Here is a 22059-nt window from a genome sequence, read left to right as displayed (position 1 = left end):
CAAGCATTTTGGAGCTTTCACCTAAATAACTACAGGTGGTGAGATAAGCTGCACAATATAATTGACCTTTCAGTATATTGTTGCACACACACCATCTATTTAGCAAATGCCCTTGTTATCAACAGCAGCCTTTTAAACTCACCCGAGCTAACAGGTATGTGCGCTGGTTACACTGCTGCGCTTAAAATTTCTTTTTTGGTTTGCTACAATGCCTTTTCTGAAACGTTGTCTCCTTCTGCTGGAACACTGACTTCTTTCATTTAATGCTGCAGACTATAAAAGAGAACCCAACCCAAAAAGTTTGGTTGATTAGTCTGTGGCATTCTGTTAAACTGTTGCTTATGGCGGTCTCTGTGAGCTTCTCAGCGACATTCAGCCAGCCAGGTATCCTGCCTGCAGTAGATGGAATGTGGCAATGGAACGCTGGCTGCGCGTGTCATAATAGGCTCTGAGCCTTTATATACCTGTGCACAGCAGCAGCCACCTTCAGTCTGCTGCTGGACAGCCAGCAGCAGCAGCAGCAGCAGGAGAGGTATGTAATCAGGAGCCCTCCTGCTAAGGGTAGACAGCTGCTCGTTCCACCCCACCCCCCGCCTTAATTGGTTCTCCTCCCTTCCAACGGTGTTGAGGCGGGTGGGAACAGCAGGGGGTGAAGGTGCTGTGTTTAAAGAGGTGGAGTTATGCAGATCTAAAACGCGTGGATTGCAGCAGCAGCAAGCCGAAAAGTGCAGCATGTAAGGGATCTAGAGGTTGACAACATGTCTTCTTAACGGGAGTCCAGGAGCTCATCTCCACAAATGGACTTTTTAGGATCCTTGGGTGGCTCCGTAGTTTGAAACCAATTCTGGTTATCGCTTCTCGGCCTTTTTGGCTAAGATCAAGTGTAGTATCTGTTCTTATCAGTTTAATATCTGATACGTCCCCTATCTGGGGACCATATATTAAATGGATTTTTAGAACAGGGAGATGGAAAAAAAGAGCTTGCTCTGTCCACTCCACGCATTGACCTGGTATTGCAGTATCTCCAGGACCGGTGCACCCCTTCTTTAATGCAGTTTCTAAAATCAGAAAGAATTGAATTCAATGTTTTTTTGTTCATTTTGCTTGTTTGTCGGATTTTGGGATGGACTCTTTGGCTCTGCTTTTCTTCTCCTCATTGGATTTTTCATGTTCAAAGTTGCAGAAGCCAGATTACAAGCTCATTTTGGTTCAACTTCAGCAACTGTGCATTGCATTGCCATGTAATGTGATGCAATGCTATCTTTCTAGCTCTCCCTTTCTACTTCCTTTTGGATAAACAGACATATTAGGCAAGCATTTTGGAGCTTTCACCTAAATAACTACAGGTGGTGAGATAAGCTGCACAATATAATTGACCTTTCAGTATATTGTTGCACACACACCATCTATTTAGCAAATGCCCTTGTTATCAACAGCAGCCTTTTAAACTCACCCGAGCTAACAGGTATGTGCGCTGGTTACACTGCTGCGCTTAAAATTTCTTTTTTGGTTTGCTACAATGCCTTTTCTGAAACGTTGTCTCCTTCTGCTGGAACACTGACTTCTTTCATTTAATGCCTGCAGACTATAAAAGAGAACCCAACCCAAAAAGTTTGGTTGATTAGTCTGTGGCATTCTGTTAAACTGTTGCTTATGGCGGTCTCTGTGAGCTTCTCAGCGACATTCAGCCAGCCAGGTATCCTGCCTGCAGTAGATGGAATGTGGCAATGGAACGCTGGCTGCGCGTGTCATAATAGGCTCTGAGCCTTTATATACCTGTGCACAGCAGCAGCCACCTTCAGTCTGCTGCTGGACAGCCAGCAGCAGCAGCAGCAGCAGGAGAGGTATGTAATCAGGAGCCCTCCTGCTAAGGGTAGACAGCTGCTCGTTCCACCCCACCCCCCGCCTTAATTGGTTCTCCTCCCTTCCAACGGTGTTGAGGCGGGTGGGAACAGCAGGGGGTGAAGGTGCTGTGTTTAAAGAGGTGAGTTATGCAGATCTAAAACGCGTGGATTGCAGCAGCAGCAAGCCGAAAAGTGCAGGCATGTAAGGGATCTAGAGGTTGACAACATGTCTTCTTAACGGGAGTCCAGGAGCTCATCTCCACAAATGGACTTTTTAGGATCCTTGGGTGGCTCCGTAGTTTGAAACCAATTCTGGTTATCGCTTCTCGGCCTTTTGGCTAAGATCAAGTGTAGTATCTGTTCTTATCAGTTTAATATCTGATACGTCCCCTATCTGGGGACCATATATTAAATGGATTTTTAGAACAGGGAGATGGAAAAAGAGCTTGCTCTGTCCACTCCACGCATTGACCTGGTATTGCAGTATCTCCAGGACCGGTGCACCCCTTCTTTAATGCAGTTTTCTAAAATCAGAAAGAATTTGAATTCAATGTTTTTTGTTCATTTTGCTTGTTTGTCGGATTTTGGGATGGACTCTTTGGCTCTGCTTTTCTTCTCCTCATTGGATTTTTCATGTTCAAAGTTGCAGAAGCCAGATTACAAGCTCATTTTGGTTCAACTTCAGCAACTGTGCATTGCATTGCCATGTAATGTGATGCAATGCTATCTTTCTAGCTCTCCCTTTCTACTTCCTTTTGGATAAACAGACATATTAGGCAAGCATTTTGGAGCTTTCACCTAAATAACTACAGGTGGTGAGATAAGCTGCACAATATAATGACCTTTCAGTATATTGTTGCACACACACCATCTATTTAGCAAATGCCCTTGTTATCAACAGCAGCCTTTTAAACTCACCCGAGCTAACAGGTATGTGCGCTGGTTACACTGCTGCGCTTAAAAATTTCTTTTTTGGTTTGCTACAATGCCTTTTCTGAACGTTGTCTCCTTCTGCTGGAACACTGACTTCTTTCATTTAATGCCTGCAGACTATAAAAGAGAACCCAACCCAAAAAGTTTGGTTGATTAGTCTGTGGCATTCTGTTAAACTGTTGCTTATGGCGGTCTCTGTGAGCTTCTCAGCGACATTCAGCCAGCCAGGTATCCTGCCTGCAGTAGATGGAATGTGGCAATGGAACGCTGGCTGCGCGTGTCATAATAGGCTCTGAGCCTTTATATACCTGTGCACAGCAGCAGCCACCTTCAGTCTGCTGCTGGACAGCCAGCAGCAGCAGCAGCAGGAGAGGTATGTAATCAGGAGCCCTCCTGCTAAGGGTAGACAGCTGCTCGTTCCACCCCACCCCCCGCCTTAATTGGTTCTCCTCCCTTCCAACGGTGTTGAGGCGGGGTGGGAACAGCAGGGGGTGAAGGTGCTGTGTTTAAAGAGGTGGAGTTATGCAGATCTAAAACGCGTGGATTGCAGCAGCAGCAAGCCGAAAAGTGCAGGCATGTAAGGGATCTAGAGGTTGACAACATGTCTTCTTAACGGGAGTCCAGGAGCTCATCTCCACAAATGGACTTTTTAGGATCCTTGGGTGGCTCCGTAGTTTGAAACCAATTCTGGTTATCGCTTCTCGGCCTTTTGGCTAAGATCAAGTGTAGTATCTGTTCTTATCAGTTTAATATCTGATACGTCCCCTATCTGGGGACCATATATTAAATGGATTTTTAGAACAGGGAGATGGAAAAAGAGCTTGCTCTGTCCACTCCACGCATTGACCTGGTATTGCAGTATCTCCAGGACCGGTGCACCCCTTCTTTAATGCAGTTTCTAAAATCAGAAAGAATTGAATTCAATGTTTTTTGTTCATTTTGCTTGTTTGTCGGATTTTGGGATGGACTCTTTGGCTCTGCTTTTCTTCTCCTCATTGGATTTTTCATGTTCAAAGTTGCAGAAGCCAGATTACAAGCTCATTTTGGTTCAACTTCAGCAACTGTGCATTGCATTGCCATGTAATGTGATGCAATGCTATCTTTCTAGCTCTCCCTTTCTACTTCCTTTTGGATAAACAGACATATTAGGCAAGCATTTTGGAGCTTTCACCTAAATAACTACAGGTGGTGAGATAAGCTGCACAATATAATTGACCTTTCAGTATATTGTTGCACACACACCATCTATTTAGCAAATGCCCTTGTTATCAACAGCAGCCTTTTAAACTCACCCGAGCTAACAGGTATGTGCGCTGGTTACACTGCTGCGCTTAAAATTTCTTTTTTGGTTTGCTACAATGCCTTTTCTGAAACGTTGTCTCTTCTGCTGGAACACTGACTTCTTTCATTTAATGCCTGCAGACTATAAAAGAGAACCCAACCCAAAAAGTTTGGTTGATTAGTCTGTGGCATTCTGTTAAACTGTTGCTTATGGCGGTCTCTGTGAGCTTCTCAGCGACATTCAGCCAGCCAGGTATCCTGCCTGCAGTAGATGGAATGTGGCAATGGAACGCTGGCTGCGCGTGTCATAATAGGCTCTGAGCCTTTATATACCTGTGCACAGCAGCAGCCACCTTCAGTCTGCTGCTGGACAGCCAGCACAGCAGCAGCAGCAGGAGAGGTATGTAATCAGGAGCCCTCCTGCTAAGGGTAGACAGCTGCTCGTTCCACCCCACCCCCCGCCTTAATTGGTTCTCCTCCCTTCCAACGGTGTTGACGGGGGTGGGAACAGCAGGGGGTGAAGGTGCTGTGTTTAAAGAGGTGGAGTTATGCAGATCTAAAACGGGTGGATTGCAGCAGCAGCAAGCCGAAAAGTGCAGGCATGTAAGGGATCTAGAGGTTGACACATGTCTTCTTAACGGGAGTCCAGGAGCTCATCTCCACAAATGGACTTTTTAGGATCCTTGGGTGGCTCCGTAGTTTGAAACCAATTCTGGTTATCGCTTCTCGGCCTTTGGCTAAGATCAAGTGTAGTATCTGTTCTTATCAGTTTAATATCTGATACGTCCCCTATCTGGGACCATATATTAAATGGATTTTTAGAACAGGGAGATGGAAAAAGAGCTTGCTCTGTCCACTCCACGCATTGACCTGGTATTGCAGTATCTCCAGGACCGGTGCACCCCTTCTTTAATGCAGTTTCTAAAATCAGAAAGAATTGAATTCAATGTTTTTTGTTCATTTTGCTTGTTTGTCGGATTTTGGGATGGACTCTTTGGCTCTGCTTTTCTTCTCCTCATTGGATTTTTCATGTTCAAAGTTGCAGAAGCCAGATTACAAGCTCATTTTGGTTCAACTTCAGCAACTGTGCATTGCATTGCCATGTAATGTGATGCAATGCTATCTTTCTAGCTCTCCCTTTCTACTTCCTTTTGGAATAAACAGACATATTAGGCAAGCATTTTGGAGCTTTCACCTAAATAACTACAGGTGGTGAGATAAGCTGCACAATATAATTGACCTTTCAGTATATTGTTGCACACACACCATCTATTTAGCAAATGCCCTTGTTATCAACAGCAGCCTTTTAAACTCACCCGAGCTAACAGGTATGTGCGCTGGTTACACTGCTGCGCTTAAAATTTCTTTTTTGGTTTGCTACAATGCCTTTTCTGAAACGTTGTCTCCTTCTGCTGGAACACTGACTTCTTTCATTTAATGCCTGCAGACTATAAAAGAGAACCCAACCCAAAAAGTTTGGTTGATTAGTCTGTGGCATTCTGTTAAACTGTTGCTTATGGCGGTCTCTGTGAGCTTCTCAGCGACATTCAGCCAGCCAGGTATCCTGCCTGCAGTAGATGGAATGTGGCAATGGAACGCTGGCTGCGCGTGTCATAATAGGCTCTGAGCCTTTATATACCTGTGCACAGCAGCAGCCACCTTCAGTCTGCTGCTGGACAGCCAGCAGCAGCAGCAGCAGCAGGAGAGGTATGTAATCAGGAGCCCTCCTGCTAAGGGTAGACAGCTGCTCGTTCCACCCCACCCCCCGCCTTAATTGGTTCTCCTCCCTTCCAACGGTGTTGAGGCGGGTGGGAACAGCAGGGGGTGAAGGTGCTGTGTTTAAAGAGGTGGAGTTATGCAGATCTAAAACGCGTGGATTGCAGCAGCAGCAAGCCGAAAAGTGCAGGCATGTAAGGGATCTAGAGGTTGACAACATGTCTTCTTAACGGGAGTCCAGGAGCTCATCTCCACAAATGGACTTTTTAGGATCCTTGGGTGGCTCCGTAGTTTGAAACCAATTCTGGTTATCGCTTCTCGGCCTTTTGGCTAAGATCAAGTGTAGTATCTGTTCTTATCAGTTTAATATCTGATACGTCCCCTATCTGGGGACCATATATTAAATGGATTTTTAGAACAGGGAGATGGAAAAAGAGCTTGCTCTGTCCACTCCACGCATTGACCTGGTATTGCAGTATCTCCAGGACCGGTGCACCCCTTCTTTAATGCAGTTTCTAAAATCAGAAAGAATTGAATTCAATGTTTTTTGTTCATTTTGCTTGTTTGTCGGATTTTGGGATGGACTCTTTGGCTCTGCTTTTCTTCTCCTCATTGGATTTTTCATGTTCAAAGTTGCAGAAGCCAGATTACAAGCTCATTTTGGTTCAACTTCAGCAACTGTGCATTGCATTGCCATGTAATGTGATGCAATGCTATCTTTCTAGCTCTCCCTTTCTACTTCCTTTTGGATAAACAGACATATTAGGCAAGCATTTTGGAGCTTTCACCTAAATAACTACAGGTGGTGAGATAAGCTGCACAATATAATTGACCTTTCAGTATATTGTTGCACACACACCATCTATTTAGCAAATGCCCTTGTTATCAACAGCAGCCTTTTAAACTCACCCGAGCTAACAGGTATGTGCGCTGGTTACACTGCTGCGCTTAAAATTTCTTTTTTGGTTTGCTACAATGCCTTTTCTGAAACGTTGTCTCCTTCTGCTGGAACACTGACTTCTTTCATTTAATGCCTGCAGACTATAAAAGAGAACCCAACCCAAAAAGTTTGGTTGATTAGTCTGTGGCATTCTGTTAAACTGTTGCTTATGGCGGTCTCTGTGAGCTTCTCAGCGACATTCAGCCAGCCAGGTATCCTGCCTGCAGTAGATGGAATGTGGCAATGGAACGCTGGCTGCGCGTGTCATAATAGGCTCTGAGCCTTTATATACCTGTGCACAGCAGCAGCCACCTTCAGTCTGCTGCTGGACAGCCAGCAGCAGCAGCAGCAGCAGGAGAGGTATGTAATCAGGAGCCCTCCTGCTAAGGGTAGACAGCTGCTCGTTCCACCCCACCCCCCGCCTTAATTGGTTCTCCTCCCTTCCAACGGTGTTGAGGCGGGTGGGAACAGCAGGGGGTGAAGGTGCTGTGTTTAAAGAGGTGGAGTTATGCAGATCTAAAACGCGTGGATTGCAGCAGCAGCAAGCCGAAAAGTGCAGGCATGTAAGGGATCTAGAGGTTGACAACATGTCTTCTTAACGGGAGTCCAGGAGCTCATCTCCACAAATGGACTTTTTAGGATCCTTGGGTGGCTCCGTAGTTTGAAACCAATTCTGGTTATCGCTTCTCGGCCTTTTGGCTAAGATCAAGTGTAGTATCTGTTCTTATCAGTTTAATATCTGATACGTCCCCTATCTGGGGACCATATATTAAATGGATTTTTAGAACAGGGAGATGGAAAAAGAGCTTGCTCTGTCCACTCCACGCATTGACCTGGTATTGCAGTATCTCCAGGACCGGTGCACCCCTTCTTTAATGCAGTTTCTAAAATCAGAAAGAATTGAATTCAATGTTTTTTGTTCATTTTGCTTGTTTGTCGGATTTTGGGATGGACTCTTTGGCTCTGCTTTTCTTCTCCTCATTGGATTTTTCATGTTCAAAGTTGCAGAAGCCAGATTACAAGCTCATTTTGGTTCAACTTCAGCAACTGTGCATTGCATTGCCATGTAATGTGATGCAATGCTATCTTTCTAGCTCTCCCTTTCTACTTCCTTTTGGATATACAGACATATTAGGCAAGCATTTTGGAGCTTTCACCTAAATAACTACAGGTGGTGAGATAAGCTGCACAATATAATTGACCTTTCAGTATATTGTTGCACACACACCATCTATTTAGCAAATGCCCTTGTTATCAACAGCAGCCTTTTAAACTCACCCGAGCTAACAGGTATGTGCGCTGGTTACACTGCTGCGCTTAAAATTTCTTTTTTGGTTTGCTACAATGCCTTTTCTGAAACGTTGTCTCCTTCTGCTGGAACACTGACTTCTTTCATTTAATGCCTGCAGACTATAAAAGAGAACCCAACCCAAAAAGTTTGGTTGATTAGTCTGTGGCATTCTGTTAAACTGTTGCTTATGGCGGTCTCTGTGAGCTTCTCAGCGACATTCAGCCAGCCAGGTATCCTGCCTGCAGTAGATGGAATGTGGCAATGGAACGCTGGCTGCGCGTGTCATAATAGGCTCTGAGCCTTTATATACCTGTGCACAGCAGCAGCCACCTTCAGTCTGCTGCTGGACAGCCAGCAGCAGCAGCAGCAGCAGGAGAGGTATGTAATCAGGAGCCCTCCTGCTAAGGGTAGACAGCTGCTCGTTCCACCCCACCCCCCGCCTTAATTGGTTCTCCTCCCTTCCAACGGTGTTGAGGCGGGTGGGAACAGCAGGGGGTGAAGGTGCTGTGTTTAAAGAGGTGGAGTTATGCAGATCTAAAACGCGTGGATTGCAGCAGCAGCAAGCCGAAAAGTGCAGGCATGTAAGGGATCTAGAGGTTGACAACATGTCTTCTTAACGGGAGTCCAGGAGCTCATCTCCACAAATGGACTTTTTAGGATCCTTGGGTGGCTCCGTAGTTTGAAACCAATTCTGGTTATCGCTTCTCGGCCTTTTGGCTAAGATCAAGTGTAGTATCTGTTCTTATCAGTTTAATATCTGATACGTCCCCTATCTGGGGACCATATATTAAATGGATTTTTAGAACAGGGAGATGGAAAAAGAGCTTGCTCTGTCCACTCCACGCATTGACCTGGTATTGCAGTATCTCCAGGACCGGTGCACCCCTTCTTTAATGCAGTTTCTAAAATCAGAAAGAATTGAATTCAATGTTTTTTGTTCATTTTGCTTGTTTGTCGGATTTTGGGATGGACTCTTTGGCTCTGCTTTTCTTCTCCTCATTGGATTTTTCATGTTCAAAGTTGCAGAAGCCAGATTACAAGCTCATTTTGGTTCAACTTCAGCAACTGTGCATTGCATTGCCATGTAATGTGATGCAATGCTATCTTTCTAGCTCTCCCTTTCTACTTCCTTTTGGATAAACAGACATATTAGGCAAGCATTTTGGAGCCTTTCACCTAAATAACTACAGGTGGTGAGATAAGCTGCACAATATAATTGACCTTTCAGTATATTGTTGCACACACACCATCTATTTAGCAAATGCCCTTGTTATCAACAGCAGCCTTTTAAACTCACCCGAGCTAACAGGTATGTGCGCTGGTTACACTGCTGCGCTTAAAATTTCTTTTTTGGTTTGCTACAATGCCTTTTCTGAAACGTTGTCTCCTTCTGCTGGAACACTGACTTCTTTCATTTAATGCCTGCAGACTATAAAAGAGAACCCAACCCAAAAAGTTTGGTTGATTAGTCTGTGGCATTCTGTTAAACTGTTGCTTATGGCGGTCTCTGTGAGCTTCTCAGCGACATTCAGCCAGCCAGGTATCCTGCCTGCAGTAGATGGAATGTGGCAATGGAACGCTGGCTGCGCGTGTCATAATAGGCTCTGAGCCTTTATATACCTGTGCACAGCAGCAGCCACCTTCAGTCTGCTGCTGGACAGCCAGCAGCAGCAGCAGCAGCAGGAGAGGTATGTAATCAGGAGCCCTCCTGCTAAGGGTAGACAGCTGCTCGTTCCACCCCACCCCCCGCCTTAATTGGTTCTCCTCCCTTCCAACGGTGTTGAGGCGGGTGGGAACAGCAGGGGGTGAAGGTGCTGTGTTTAAAGAGGTGGAGTTATGCAGATCTAAAACGCGTGGATTGCAGCAGCAGCAAGCCGAAAAGTGCAGGCATGTAAGGGATCTAGAGGTTGACAACATGTCTTCTTAACGGGAGTCCAGGAGCTCATCTCCACAAATGGACTTTTTAGGATCCTTGGGTGGCTCCGTAGTTTGAAACCAATTCTGGTTATCGCTTCTCGGCCTTTTGGCTAAGATCAAGTGTAGTATCTGTTCTTATCAGTTTAATATCTGATACGTCCCCTATCTGGGGACCATATATTAAATGGATTTTTAGAACAGGGAGATGGAAAAAGAGCTTGCTCTGTCCACTCCACGCATTGACCTGGTATTGCAGTATCTCCAGGACCGGTGCACCCCTTCTTTAATGCAGTTTCTAAAATCAGAAAGAATTGAATTCAATGTTTTTTGTTCATTTTGCTTGTTTGTCGGATTTTGGGATGGACTCTTTGGCTCTGCTTTTCTTCTCCTCATTGGATTTTTCATGTTCAAAGTTGCAGAAGCCAGATTACAAGCTCATTTTGGTTCAACTTCAGCAACTGTGCATTGCATTGCCATGTAATGTGATGCAATGCTATCTTTCTAGCTCTCCCTTTCTACTTCCTTTTGGATAAACAGACATATTAGGCAAGCATTTTGGAGCTTTCACCTAAATAACTACAGGTGGTGAGATAAGCTGCACAATATAATTGACCTTTCAGTATATTGTTGCACACACACCATCTATTTAGCAAATGCCCTTGTTATCAACAGCAGCCTTTTAAACTCACCCGAGCTAACAGGTATGTGCGCTGGTTACACTGCTGCGCTTAAAATTTCTTTTTTGGTTTGCTACAATGCCTTTTCTGAAACGTTGTCTCCTTCTGCTGGAACACTGACTTCTTTCATTTAATGCCTGCAGACTATAAAAGAGAACCCAACCCAAAAAGTTTGGTTGATTAGTCTGTGGCATTCTGTTAAACTGTTGCTTATGGCGGTCTCTGTGAGCTTCTCAGCGACATTCAGCCAGCCAGGTATCCTGCCTGCAGTAGATGGAATGTGGCAATGGAACGCTGGCTGCGCGTGTCATAATAGGCTCTGAGCCTTTATATACCTGTGCACAGCAGCAGCCACCTTCAGTCTGCTGCTGGACAGCCAGCAGCAGCAGCAGCAGCAGGAGAGGTATGTAATCAGGAGCCCTCCTGCTAAGGGTAGACAGCTGCTCGTTCCACCCCACCCCCCGCCTTAATTGGTTCTCCTCCCTTCCAACGGTGTTGAGGCGGGTGGGAACAGCAGGGGGTGAAGGTGCTGTGTTTAAAGAGGTGGAGTTATGCAGATCTAAAACGCGTGGATTGCAGCAGCAGCAAGCCGAAAAGTGCAGGCATGTAAGGGATCTAGAGGTTGACAACATGTCTTCTTAACGGGAGTCCAGGAGCTCATCTCCACAAATGGACTTTTTAGGATCCTTGGGTGGCTCCGTAGTTTGAAACCAATTCTGGTTATCGCTTCTCGGCCTTTTGGCTAAGATCAAGTGTAGTATCTGTTCTTATCAGTTTAATATCTGATACGTCCCCTATCTGGGGACCATATATTAAATGGATTTTTAGAACAGGGAGATGGAAAAAGAGCTTGCTCTGTCCACTCCACGCATTGACCTGGTATTGCAGTATCTCCAGGACCGGTGCACCCCTTCTTTAATGCAGTTTCTAAAATCAGAAAGAATTGAATTCAATGTTTTTTGTTCATTTTGCTTGTTTGTCGGATTTTGGGATGGACTCTTTGGCTCTGCTTTTCTTCTCCTCATTGGATTTTTCATGTTCAAAGTTGCAGAAGCCAGATTACAAGCTCATTTTGGTTCAACTTCAGCAACTGTGCATTGCATTGCCATGTAATGTGATGCAATGCTATCTTTCTAGCTCTCCCTTTCTACTTCCTTTTGGATAAACAGACATATTAGGCAAGCATTTTGGAGCTTTCACCTAAATAACTACAGGTGGTGAGATAAGCTGCACAATATAATTGACCTTTCAGTATATTGTTGCACACACACCATCTATTTAGCAAATGCCCTTGTTATCAACAGCAGCCTTTTAAACTCACCCGAGCTAACAGGTATGTGCGCTGGTTACACTGCTGCGCTTAAAATTTCTTTTTTGGTTTGCTACAATGCCTTTTCTGAAACGTTGTCTCCTTCTGCTGGAACACTGACTTCTTTCATTTAATGCCTGCAGACTATAAAAGAGAACCCAACCCAAAAAGTTTGGTTGATTAGTCTGTGGCATTCTGTTAAACTGTTGCTTATGGCGGTCTCTGTGAGCTTCTCAGCGACATTCAGCCAGCCAGGTATCCTGCCTGCAGTAGATGGAATGTGGCAATGGAACGCTGGCTGCGCGTGTCATAATAGGCTCTGAGCCTTTATATACCTGTGCACAGCAGCAGCCACCTTCAGTCTGCTGCTGGACAGCCAGCAGCAGCAGCAGCAGCAGGAGAGGTATGTAATCAGGAGCCCTCCTGCTAAGGGTAGACAGCTGCTCGTTCCACCCCACCCCCCGCCTTAATTGGTTCTCCTCCCTTCCAACGGTGTTGAGGCGGGTGGGAACAGCAGGGGGTGAAGGTGCTGTGTTTAAAGAGGTGGAGTTATGCAGATCTAAAACGCGTGGATTGCAGCAGCAGCAAGCCGAAAAGTGCAGGCATGTAAGGGATCTAGAGGTTGACAACATGTCTTCTTAACGGGAGTCCAGGAGCTCATCTCCACAAATGGACTTTTTAGGATCCTTGGGTGGCTCCGTAGTTTGAAACCAATTCTGGTTATCGCTTCTCGGCCTTTTGGCTAAGATCAAGTGTAGTATCTGTTCTTATCAGTTTAATATCTGATACGTCCCCTATCTGGGGACCATATATTAAATGGATTTTTAGAACAGGGAGATGGAAAAAGAGCTTGCTCTGTCCACTCCACGCATTGACCTGGTATTGCAGTATCTCCAGGACCGGTGCACCCCTTCTTTAATGCAGTTTCTAAAATCAGAAAGAATTGAATTCAATGTTTTTTGTTCATTTTGCTTGTTTGTCGGATTTTGGGATGGACTCTTTGGCTCTGCTTTTCTTCTCCTCATTGGATTTTTCATGTTCAAAGTTGCAGAAGCCAGATTACAAGCTCATTTTGGTTCAACTTCAGCAACTGTGCATTGCATTGCCATGTAATGTGATGCAATGCTATCTTTCTAGCTCTCCCTTTCTACTTCCTTTTGGATAAACAGACATATTAGGCAAGCATTTTGGAGCTTTCACCTAAATAACTACAGGTGGTGAGATAAGCTGCACAATATAATTGACCTTTCAGTATATTGTTGCACACACACCATCTATTTAGCAAATGCCCTTGTTATCAACAGCAGCCTTTTAAACTCACCCGAGCTAACAGGTATGTGCGCTGGTTACACTGCTGCGCTTAAAATTTCTTTTTTGGTTTGCTACAATGCCTTTTCTGAAACGTTGTCTCCTTCTGCTGGAACACTGACTTCTTTCATTTAATGCCTGCAGACTATAAAAGAGAACCCAACCCAAAAAGTTTGGTTGATTAGTCTGTGGCATTCTGTTAAACTGTTGCTTATGGCGGTCTCTGTGAGCTTCTCAGCGACATTCAGCCAGCCAGGTATCCTGCCTGCAGTAGATGGAATGTGGCAATGGAACGCTGGCTGCGCGTGTCATAATAGGCTCTGAGCCTTTATATACCTGTGCACAGCAGCAGCCACCTTCAGTCTGCTGCTGGACAGCCAGCAGCAGCAGCAGCAGCAGGAGAGGTATGTAATCAGGAGCCCTCCTGCTAAGGGTAGACAGCTGCTCGTTCCACCCCACCCCCCGCCTTAATTGGTTCTCCTCCCTTCCAACGGTGTTGAGGCGGGTGGGAACAGCAGGGGGTGAAGGTGCTGTGTTTAAAGAGGTGGAGTTATGCAGATCTAAAACGCGTGGATTGCAGCAGCAGCAAGCCGAAAAGTGCAGGCATGTAAGGGATCTAGAGGTTGACAACATGTCTTCTTAACGGGAGTCCAGGAGCTCATCTCCACAAATGGACTTTTTAGGATCCTTGGGTGGCTCCGTAGTTTGAAACCAATTCTGGTTATCGCTTCTCGGCCTTTTGGCTAAGATCAAGTGTAGTATCTGTTCTTATCAGTTTAATATCTGATACGTCCCCTATCTGGGGACCATATATTAAATGGATTTTTAGAACAGGGAGATGGAAAAAGAGCTTGCTCTGTCCACTCCACGCATTGACCTGGTATTGCAGTATCTCCAGGACCGGTGCACCCCTTCTTTAATGCAGTTTCTAAAATCAGAAAGAATTGAATTCAATGTTTTTTGTTCATTTTGCTTGTTTGTCGGATTTTGGGATGGACTCTTTGGCTCTGCTTTTCTTCTCCTCATTGGATTTTTCATGTTCAAAGTTGCAGAAGCCAGATTACAAGCTCATTTTGGTTCAACTTCAGCAACTGTGCATTGCATTGCCATGTAATGTGATGCAATGCTATCTTTCTAGCTCTCCCTTTCTACTTCCTTTTGGATAAACAGACATATTAGGCAAGCATTTTGGAGCTTTCACCTAAATAACTACAGGTGGTGAGATAAGCTGCACAATATAATTGACCTTTCAGTATATTGTTGCACACACACCATCTATTTAGCAAATGCCCTTGTTATCAACAGCAGCCTTTTAAACTCACCCGAGCTAACAGGTATGTGCGCTGGTTACACTGCTGCGCTTAAAATTTCTTTTTTGGTTTGCTACAATGCCTTTTCTGAAACGTTGTCTCCTTCTGCTGGAACACTGACTTCTTTCATTTAATGCCTGCAGACTATAAAAGAGAACCCAACCCAAAAAGTTTGGTTGATTAGTCTGTGGCATTCTGTTAAACTGTTGCTTATGGCGGTCTCTGTGAGCTTCTCAGCGACATTCAGCCAGCCAGGTATCCTGCCTGCAGTAGATGGAATGTGGCAATGGAACGCTGGCTGCGCGTGTCATAATAGGCTCTGAGCCTTTATATACCTGTGCACAGCAGCAGCCACCTTCAGTCTGCTGCTGGACAGCCAGCAGCAGCAGCAGCAGCAGGAGAGGTATGTAATCAGGAGCCCTCCTGCTAAGGGTAGACAGCTGCTCGTTCCACCCCACCCCCCGCCTTAATTGGTTCTCCTCCCTTCCAACGGTGTTGAGGCGGGTGGGAACAGCAGGGGGTGAAGGTGCTGTGTTTAAAGAGGTGGAGTTATGCAGATCTAAAACGCGTGGATTGCAGCAGCAGCAAGCCGAAAAGTGCAGGCATGTAAGGGATCTAGAGGTTGACAACATGTCTTCTTAACGGGAGTCCAGGAGCTCATCTCCACAAATGGACTTTTTAGGATCCTTGGGTGGCTCCGTAGTTTGAAACCAATTCTGGTTATCGCTTCTCGGCCTTTTGGCTAAGATCAAGTGTAGTATCTGTTCTTATCAGTTTAATATCTGATACGTCCCCTATCTGGGGACCATATATTAAATGGATTTTTAGAACAGGGAGATGGAAAAAGAGCTTGCTCTGTCCACTCCACGCATTGACCTGGTATTGCAGTATCTCCAGGACCGGTGCACCCCTTCTTTAATGCAGTTTCTAAAATCAGAAAGAATTGAATTCAATGTTTTTTGTTCATTTTGCTTGTTTGTCGGATTTTGGGATGGACTCTTTGGCTCTGCTTTTCTTCTCCTCATTGGATTTTTCATGTTCAAAGTTGCAGAAGCCAGATTACAAGCTCATTTTGGTTCAACTTCAGCAACTGTGCATTGCATTGCCATGTAATGTGATGCAATGCTATCTTTCTAGCTCTCCCTTTCTACTTCCTTTTGGATAAACAGACATATTAGGCAAGCATTTTGGAGCTTTCACCTAAATAACTACAGGTGGTGAGATAAGCTGCACAATATAATTGACCTTTCAGTATATTGTTGCACACACACCATCTATTTAGCAAATGCCCTTGTTATCAACAGCAGCCTTTTAAACTCACCCGAGCTAACAGGTATGTGCGCTGGTTACACTGCTGCGCTTAAAATTTCTTTTTTGGTTTGCTACAATGCCTTTTCTGAAACGTTGTCTCCTTCTGCTGGAACACTGACTTCTTTCATTTAATGCCTGCAGACTATAAAAGAGAACCCAACCCAAAAAGTTTGGTTGATTAGTCTGTGGCATTCTGTTAAACTGTTGCTTATGGCGGTCTCTGTGAGCTTCTCAGCGACATTCAGCCAGCCAGGTATCCTGCCTGCAGTAGATGGAATGTGGCAATGGAACGCTGGCTGCGCGTGTCATAATAGGCTCTGAGCCTTTATATACCTGTGCACAGCAGCAGCCACCTTCAGTCTGCTGCTGGACAGCCAGCAGCAGCAGCAGCAGCAGGAGAGGTATGTAATCAGGAGCCCTCCTGCTAAGGGTAGACAGCTGCTCGTTCCACCCCACCCCCCGCCTTAATTGGTTCTCCTCCCTTCCAACGGTGTTGAGGCGGGTGGGAACAGCAGGGGGTGAAGGTGCTGTGTTTAAAGAGGTGGAGTTATGCAGATCTAAAACGCGTGGATTGCAGCAGCAGCAAGCCGAAAAGTGCAGGCATGTAAGGGATCTAGAGGTTGACAACATGTCTTCTTAACGGGAGTCCAGGAGCTCATCTCCACAAATGGACTTTTTAGGATCCTTGGGTGGCTCCGTAGTTTGAAACCAATTCTGGTTATCGCTTCTCGGCCTTTTGGCTAAGATCAAGTGTAGTATCTGTTCTTATCAGTTTAATATCTGATACGTCCCCTATCTGGGGACCATATATTAAATGGATTTTTAGAACAGGGAGATGGAAAAAGAGCTTGCTCTGTCCACTCCACGCATTGACCTGGTATTGCAGTATCTCCAGGACCGGTGCACCCCTTCTTTAATGCAGTTTCTAAAATCAGAAAGAATTGAATTCAATGTTTTTTGTTCATTTTGCTTGTTTGTCGGATTTTGGGATGGACTCTTTGGCTCTGCTTTTCTTCTCCTCATTGGATTTTTCATGTTCAAAGTTGCAGAAGCCAGATTACAAGCTCATTTTGGTTCAACTTCAGCAACTGTGCATTGCATTGCCATGTAATGTGATGCAATGCTATCTTTCTAGCTCTCCCTTTCTACTTCCTTTTGGATAAACAGACATATTAGGCAAGCATTTTGGAGCTTTCACCTAAATAACTACAGGTGGTGAGATAAGCTGCACAATATAATTGACCTTTCAGTATATTGTTGCACACACACCATCTATTTAGCAAATGCCCTTGTTATCAACAGCAGCCTTTTAAACTCACCCGAGCTAACAGGTATGTGCGCTGGTTACACTGCTGCGCTTAAAATTTCTTTTTTGGTTTGCTACAATGCCTTTTCTGAAACGTTGTCTCCTTCTGCTGGAACACTGACTTCTTTCATTTAATGCCTGCAGACTATAAAAGAGAACCCAACCCAAAAAGTTTGGTTGATTAGTCTGTGGCATTCTGTTAAACTGTTGCTTATGGCGGTCTCTGTGAGCTTCTCAGCGACATTCAGCCAGCCAGGTATCCTGCCTGCAGTAGATGGAATGTGGCAATGGAACGCTGGCTGCGCGTGTCATAATAGGCTCTGAGCCTTTATATACCTGTGCACAGCAGCAGCCACCTTCAGTCTGCTGCTGGACAGCCAGCAGCAGCAGCAGCAGCAGGAGAGGTATGTAATCAGGAGCCCTCCTGCTAAGGGTAGACAGCTGCTCGTTCCACCCCACCCCCCGCCTTAATTGGTTCTCCTCCCTTCCAACGGTGTTGAGGCGGGTGGGAACAGCAGGGGGTGAAGGTGCTGTGTTTAAAGAGGTGGAGTTATGCAGATCTAAAACGCGTGGATTGCAGCAGCAGCAAGCCGAAAAGTGCAGGCATGTAAGGGATCTAGAGGTTGACAACATGTCTTCTTAACGGGAGTCCAGGAGCTCATCTCCACAAATGGACTTTTTAGGATCCTTGGGTGGCTCCGTAGTTTGAAACCAATTCTGGTTATCGCTTCTCGGCCTTTTGGCTAAGATCAAGTGTAGTATCTGTTCTTATCAGTTTAATATCTGATACGTCCCCTATCTGGGGACCATATATTAAATGGATTTTTAGAACAGGGAGATGGAAAAAGAGCTTGCTCTGTCCACTCCACGCATTGACCTGGTATTGCAGTATCTCCAGGACCGGTGCACCCCTTCTTTAATGCAGTTTCTAAAATCAGAAAGAATTGAATTCAATGTTTTTTGTTCATTTTGCTTGTTTGTCGGATTTTGGGATGGACTCTTTGGCTCTGCTTTTCTTCTCCTCATTGGATTTTTCATGTTCAAAGTTGCAGAAGCCAGATTACAAGCTCATTTTGGTTCAACTTCAGCAACTGTGCATTGCATTGCCATGTAATGTGATGCAATGCTATCTTTCTAGCTCTCCCTTTCTACTTCCTTTTGGATAAACAGACATATTAGGCAAGCATTTTGGAGCTTTCACCTAAATAACTACAGGTGGTGAGATAAGCTGCACAATATAATTGACCTTTCAGTATATTGTTGCACACACACCATCTATTTAGCAAATGCCCTTGTTATCAACAGCAGCCTTTTAAACTCACCCGAGCTAACAGGTATGTGCGCTGGTTACACTGCTGCGCTTAAAATTTCTTTTTTGGTTTGCTACAATGCCTTTTCTGAAACGTTGTCTCCTTCTGCTGGAACACTGACTTCTTTCATTTAATGCCTGCAGACTATAAAAGAGAACCCAACCCAAAAAGTTTGGTTGATTAGTCTGTGGCATTCTGTTAAACTGTTGCTTATGGCGGTCTCTGTGAGCTTCTCAGCGACATTCAGCCAGCCAGGTATCCTGCCTGCAGTAGATGGAATGTGGCAATGGAACGCTGGCTGCGCGTGTCATAATAGGCTCTGAGCCTTTATATACCTGTGCACAGCAGCAGCCACCTTCAGTCTGCTGCTGGACAGCCAGCAGCAGCAGCAGCAGCAGGAGAGGTATGTAATCAGGAGCCCTCCTGCTAAGGGTAGACAGCTGCTCGTTCCACCCCACCCCCCGCCTTAATTGGTTCTCCTCCCTTCCAACGGTGTTGAGGCGGGTGGGAACAGCAGGGGGTGAAGGTGCTGTGTTTAAAGAGGTGGAGTTATGCAGATCTAAAACGCGTGGATTGCAGCAGCAGCAAGCCGAAAAGTGCAGGCATGTAAGGGATCTAGAGGTTGACAACATGTCTTCTTAACGGGAGTCCAGGAGCTCATCTCCACAAATGGACTTTTTAGGATCCTTGGGTGGCTCCGTAGTTTGAAACCAATTCTGGTTATCGCTTCTCGGCCTTTTGGCTAAGATCAAGTGTAGTATCTGTTCTTATCAGTTTAATATCTGATACGTCCCCTATCTGGGGACCATATATTAAATGGATTTTTAGAACAGGGAGATGGAAAAAGAGCTTGCTCTGTCCACTCCACGCATTGACCTGGTATTGCAGTATCTCCAGGACCGGTGCACCCCTTCTTTAATGCAGTTTCTAAAATCAGAAAGAATTGAATTCAATGTTTTTTGTTCATTTTGCTTGTTTGTCGGATTTTGGGATGGACTCTTTGGCTCTGCTTTTCTTCTCCTCATTGGATTTTTCATGTTCAAAGTTGCAGAAGCCAGATTACAAGCTCATTTTGGTTCAACTTCAGCAACTGTGCATTGCATTGCCATGTAATGTGATGCAATGCTATCTTTCTAGCTCTCCCTTTCTACTTCCTTTTGGATAAACAGACATATTAGGCAAGCATTTTGGAGCTTTCACCTAAATAACTACAGGTGGTGAGATAAGCTGCACAATATAATTGACCTTTCAGTATATTGTTGCACACACACCATCTATTTAGCAAATGCCCTTGTTATCAACAGCAGCCTTTTAAACTCACCCGAGCTAACAGGTATGTGCGCTGGTTACACTGCTGCGCTTAAAATTTCTTTTTTGGTTTGCTACAATGCCTTTTCTGAAACGTTGTCTCCTTCTGCTGGAACACTGACTTCTTTCATTTAATGCCTGCAGACTATAAAAGAGAACCCAACCCAAAAAGTTTGGTTGATTAGTCTGTGGCATTCTGTTAAACTGTTGCTTATGGCGGTCTCTGTGAGCTTCTCAGCGACATTCAGCCAGCCAGGTATCCTGCCTGCAGTAGATGGAATGTGGCAATGGAACGCTGGCTGCGCGTGTCATAATAGGCTCTGAGCCTTTATATACCTGTGCACAGCAGCAGCCACCTTCAGTCTGCTGCTGGACAGCCAGCAGCAGCAGCAGCAGCAGGAGAGGTATGTAATCAGGAGCCCTCCTGCTAAGGGTAGACAGCTGCTCGTTCCACCCCACCCCCCGCCTTAATTGGTTCTCCTCCCTTCCAACGGTGTTGAGGCGGGTGGGAACAGCAGGGGGTGAAGGTGCTGTGTTTAAAGAGGTGGAGTTATGCAGATCTAAAACGCGTGGATTGCAGCAGCAGCAAGCCGAAAAGTGCAGGCATGTAAGGGATCTAGAGGTTGACAACATGTCTTCTTAACGGGAGTCCAGGAGCTCATCTCCACAAATGGACTTTTTAGGATCCTTGGGTGGCTCCGTAGTTTGAAACCAATTCTGGTTATCGCTTCTCGGCCTTTTGGCTAAGATCAAGTGTAGTATCTGTTCTTATCAGTTTAATATCTGATACGTCCCCTATCTGGGGACCATATATTAAATGGATTTTTAGAACAGGGAGATGGAAAAAGAGCTTGCTCTGTCCACTCCACGCATTGACCTGGTATTGCAGTATCTCCAGGACCGGTGCACCCCTTCTTTAATGCAGTTTCTAAAATCAGAAAGAATTGAATTCAATGTTTTTTGTTCATTTTGCTTGTTTGTCGGATTTTGGGATGGACTCTTTGGCTCTGCTTTTCTTCTCCTCATTGGATTTTTCATGTTCAAAGTTGCAGAAGCCAGATTACAAGCTCATTTTGGTTCAACTTCAGCAACTGTGCATTGCATTGCCATGTAATGTGATGCAATGCTATCTTTCTAGCTCTCCCTTTCTACTTCCTTTTGGATAAACAGACATATTAGGCAAGCATTTTGGAGCTTTCACCTAAATAACTACAGGTGGTGAGATAAGCTGCACAATATAATTGACCTTTCAGTATATTGTTGCACACACACCATCTATTTAGCAAATGCCCTTGTTATCAACAGCAGCCTTTTAAACTCACCCGAGCTAACAGGTATGTGCGCTGGTTACACTGCTGCGCTTAAAATTTCTTTTTTGGTTTGCTACAATGCCTTTTCTGAAACGTTGTCTCCTTCTGCTGGAACACTGACTTCTTTCATTTAATGCCTGCAGACTATAAAAGAGAACCCAACCCAAAAAGTTTGGTTGATTAGTCTGTGGCATTCTGTTAAACTGTTGCTTATGGCGGTCTCTGTGAGCTTCTCAGCGACATTCAGCCAGCCAGGTATCCTGCCTGCAGTAGATGGAATGTGGCAATGGAACGCTGGCTGCGCGTGTCATAATAGGCTCTGAGCCTTTATATACCTGTGCACAGCAGCAGCCACCTTCAGTCTGCTGCTGGACAGCCAGCAGCAGCAGCAGCAGCAGGAGAGGTATGTAATCAGGAGCCCTCCTGCTAAGGGTAGACAGCTGCTCGTTCCACCCCACCCCCCGCCTTAATTGGTTCTCCTCCCTTCCAACGGTGTTGAGGCGGGTGGGAACAGCAGGGGGTGAAGGTGCTGTGTTTAAAGAGGTGGAGTTATGCAGATCTAAAACGCGTGGATTGCAGCAGCAGCAAGCCGAAAAGTGCAGGCATGTAAGGGATCTAGAGGTTGACAACATGTCTTCTTAACGGGAGTCCAGGAGCTCATCTCCACAAATGGACTTTTTAGGATCCTTGGGTGGCTCCGTAGTTTGAAACCAATTCTGGTTATCGCTTCTCGGCCTTTTGGCTAAGATCAAGTGTAGTATCTGTTCTTATCAGTTTAATATCTGATACGTCCCCTATCTGGGGACCATATATTAAATGGATTTTTAGAACAGGGAGATGGAAAAAGAGCTTGCTCTGTCCACTCCACGCATTGACCTGGTATTGCAGTATCTCCAGGACCGGTGCACCCCTTCTTTAATGCAGTTTCTAAAATCAGAAAGAATTGAATTCAATGTTTTTTGTTCATTTTGCTTGTTTGTCGGATTTT

The 22059-nt window shown here is 45.2% G+C and overlaps 17 non-coding genes across 17 annotated transcripts; all 17 read left to right on the top strand.

Moving 5' to 3' along the window:
• The first annotated feature begins 850 nt into the window (after nucleotides 1-850).
• LOC141247883 (U2 spliceosomal RNA) lies at nucleotides 851-1044 on the top strand. The gene has a single exon (XR_012311191.1). It is a non-coding gene; the product is annotated as a U2 spliceosomal RNA (small nuclear RNA).
• A 1118-nt stretch (nucleotides 1045-2162) lies between these two features.
• Nucleotides 2163-2353, top strand: LOC141247936 (U2 spliceosomal RNA). The gene has a single exon (XR_012311241.1). It is a non-coding gene; the product is annotated as a U2 spliceosomal RNA (small nuclear RNA).
• A 1117-nt stretch (nucleotides 2354-3470) lies between these two features.
• On the top strand, nucleotides 3471-3661 carry LOC141247935 (U2 spliceosomal RNA). Its single transcript, XR_012311240.1, has one exon. It is a non-coding gene; the product is annotated as a U2 spliceosomal RNA (small nuclear RNA).
• Nucleotides 3662-4776: 1115 nt separating this feature from the next.
• On the top strand, nucleotides 4777-4965 carry LOC141247884 (U2 spliceosomal RNA). Its single transcript, XR_012311192.1, has one exon. It is a non-coding gene; the product is annotated as a U2 spliceosomal RNA (small nuclear RNA).
• Nucleotides 4966-6084: 1119 nt separating this feature from the next.
• LOC141247933 (U2 spliceosomal RNA) lies at nucleotides 6085-6275 on the top strand. Its single transcript, XR_012311238.1, has one exon. It is a non-coding gene; the product is annotated as a U2 spliceosomal RNA (small nuclear RNA).
• Nucleotides 6276-7393: 1118 nt separating this feature from the next.
• On the top strand, nucleotides 7394-7584 carry LOC141247932 (U2 spliceosomal RNA). The gene has a single exon (XR_012311237.1). It is a non-coding gene; the product is annotated as a U2 spliceosomal RNA (small nuclear RNA).
• Nucleotides 7585-8702: 1118 nt separating this feature from the next.
• Nucleotides 8703-8893, top strand: LOC141247931 (U2 spliceosomal RNA). The gene has a single exon (XR_012311236.1). It is a non-coding gene; the product is annotated as a U2 spliceosomal RNA (small nuclear RNA).
• Nucleotides 8894-10012: 1119 nt separating this feature from the next.
• LOC141247930 (U2 spliceosomal RNA) lies at nucleotides 10013-10203 on the top strand. Its single transcript, XR_012311235.1, has one exon. It is a non-coding gene; the product is annotated as a U2 spliceosomal RNA (small nuclear RNA).
• Nucleotides 10204-11321: 1118 nt separating this feature from the next.
• On the top strand, nucleotides 11322-11512 carry LOC141247929 (U2 spliceosomal RNA). Its single transcript, XR_012311234.1, has one exon. It is a non-coding gene; the product is annotated as a U2 spliceosomal RNA (small nuclear RNA).
• A 1118-nt stretch (nucleotides 11513-12630) lies between these two features.
• On the top strand, nucleotides 12631-12821 carry LOC141247928 (U2 spliceosomal RNA). Its single transcript, XR_012311233.1, has one exon. It is a non-coding gene; the product is annotated as a U2 spliceosomal RNA (small nuclear RNA).
• Nucleotides 12822-13939: 1118 nt separating this feature from the next.
• LOC141247927 (U2 spliceosomal RNA) lies at nucleotides 13940-14130 on the top strand. Its single transcript, XR_012311232.1, has one exon. It is a non-coding gene; the product is annotated as a U2 spliceosomal RNA (small nuclear RNA).
• Nucleotides 14131-15248: 1118 nt separating this feature from the next.
• On the top strand, nucleotides 15249-15439 carry LOC141247926 (U2 spliceosomal RNA). Its single transcript, XR_012311231.1, has one exon. It is a non-coding gene; the product is annotated as a U2 spliceosomal RNA (small nuclear RNA).
• Nucleotides 15440-16557: 1118 nt separating this feature from the next.
• LOC141247925 (U2 spliceosomal RNA) lies at nucleotides 16558-16748 on the top strand. Its single transcript, XR_012311230.1, has one exon. It is a non-coding gene; the product is annotated as a U2 spliceosomal RNA (small nuclear RNA).
• A 1118-nt stretch (nucleotides 16749-17866) lies between these two features.
• Nucleotides 17867-18057, top strand: LOC141247924 (U2 spliceosomal RNA). The gene has a single exon (XR_012311229.1). It is a non-coding gene; the product is annotated as a U2 spliceosomal RNA (small nuclear RNA).
• A 1118-nt stretch (nucleotides 18058-19175) lies between these two features.
• On the top strand, nucleotides 19176-19366 carry LOC141247921 (U2 spliceosomal RNA). Its single transcript, XR_012311227.1, has one exon. It is a non-coding gene; the product is annotated as a U2 spliceosomal RNA (small nuclear RNA).
• Nucleotides 19367-20484: 1118 nt separating this feature from the next.
• On the top strand, nucleotides 20485-20675 carry LOC141247920 (U2 spliceosomal RNA). The gene has a single exon (XR_012311226.1). It is a non-coding gene; the product is annotated as a U2 spliceosomal RNA (small nuclear RNA).
• Nucleotides 20676-21793: 1118 nt separating this feature from the next.
• Nucleotides 21794-21984, top strand: LOC141247919 (U2 spliceosomal RNA). Its single transcript, XR_012311225.1, has one exon. It is a non-coding gene; the product is annotated as a U2 spliceosomal RNA (small nuclear RNA).
• The last annotated feature ends 75 nt before the right edge of the window (nucleotides 21985-22059 follow it).

This window comes from Phyllobates terribilis, unplaced genomic scaffold (assembly GCF_046119375.1).
Source record: "Phyllobates terribilis strain yellow unplaced genomic scaffold, ASM4611937v1 Scaffold_3420__1_contigs__length_79276, whole genome shotgun sequence".
Taxonomy (NCBI): Eukaryota; Metazoa; Chordata; class Amphibia; order Anura; family Dendrobatidae; genus Phyllobates; species Phyllobates terribilis.
Note: the sequence above shows the minus strand (reverse complement) of the source record. Positions and strands in the feature narration are given on the sequence as shown.